The sequence below is a fragment of the Limulus polyphemus genome, unplaced genomic scaffold (assembly GCF_000517525.1).
Source record: "Limulus polyphemus unplaced genomic scaffold, Limulus_polyphemus-2.1.2 Scaffold1666, whole genome shotgun sequence".
In the NCBI taxonomy this organism is placed as follows: domain Eukaryota; kingdom Metazoa; phylum Arthropoda; class Merostomata; order Xiphosura; family Limulidae; genus Limulus; species Limulus polyphemus.
Window position 1 is genome coordinate 206,461 of NW_013667276.1, and position 969 is coordinate 207,429.

Sequence of the window (969 nt, forward strand, 5' to 3'; positions counted from 1 at the left end):
AAAAGGTCGTTTCTATTTACTTGTGACCACGTTTTGTACATCCTCTCACCTGCTGACTCCATTTCCGTCATATTTAATCCCTATGTTATTTGTCTTTGTAACGATATATAAACCTTGTATTGCTGAGTACTGATCATACCTGAAAACAGACCAATGTTCTGTCAAACATGTAATATGTTCCACCATCAATCAAACTTTCCTTATTATTATAAATCGTTGTTTGTCTACCTATTACCCCCAGTGGTACAACGGTATGTCTGCGGACTTACAACGCTAGAAACCGGGTTTCGACACCCGAGATGGGCAGAGCACAGGTAGCCAATTGTGTAGCTTTGTGCATAACTACAAAACAACAACAACAGCCTACCTATTATTATATTAGCATAATGTGCTTCCTTACTCAAGTTTCATGCAGACATATTAAGTTTGGTTTCTCAACTGTTTTATACTGTTACGACAGCGGAAGTCACGTGACGCTGGTAACACGTAATGAGTATCTCGAACGTTCCTGAAGGCTCGAGTGTTTGCTAGATACCCTCTATTTTTTATATATAAGACCAGCGAGAAGTGACGGCATAGATAACTGAAGAGCAGACAAAGAGATAGAGACAGATAATCGAGTCAAGCCATAAGTAAAGTGTGTAAATCGTTGTGAATTATAACGTGTGTTTAAGTTAAAGTGACTGTGGAAATTAAGTGTATTGCAAAGTTGCATTGAGAAAGAATAAACTAGTTTTATTTAAGAAAGGACTTGTATCGCTGAAGTTTTTCGGAAAGAATTTCTACGGAAAATTAACAAACGAATGACCAGAGACGTAACAATACCTTTTATATTGTTACGTCTCCGATCATTAGTTAATTTTTCCGTAAATTCGTTCCGACGAAACTTTAGCGACACAAGTCCTTTCTCAAATAAAACTATTTTATTCTTTCCGAATACAACTTTACGATACACTTAATTTCAACAGT